The sequence below is a fragment of the Phaethon lepturus genome, unplaced genomic scaffold, assembly GCF_000687285.1.
Source record: "Phaethon lepturus isolate BGI_N335 unplaced genomic scaffold, ASM68728v1 scaffold23263, whole genome shotgun sequence".
Lineage (NCBI taxonomy): Eukaryota > Metazoa > Chordata > Aves > Phaethontiformes > Phaethontidae > Phaethon > Phaethon lepturus.
Window position 1 is genome coordinate 1 of NW_010531577.1, and position 222 is coordinate 222.

Below are 222 nucleotides of genomic sequence, written 5' to 3' on the forward strand. Positions count from 1 at the left end.
ACGTCACGTGCGCGTGGCCTGCCGGCGGTACCACGCGAGAGGGAAAGTGGGGGAGGAAGTGGGATGCAGGGGCGCCTCAGGGGGAGCCCTCGAGGGGGAGAGGTTGCTGTGAGGGCTTTGAAAAGGAAGGGCACCAGCTCGGAAGTTAGGTTTTACCTCAGGAAACCAAAGAATTGCCTTTCTTCACTCCCTTCCCTTGCCCCTCCCCCCCCCCGCAGCGAG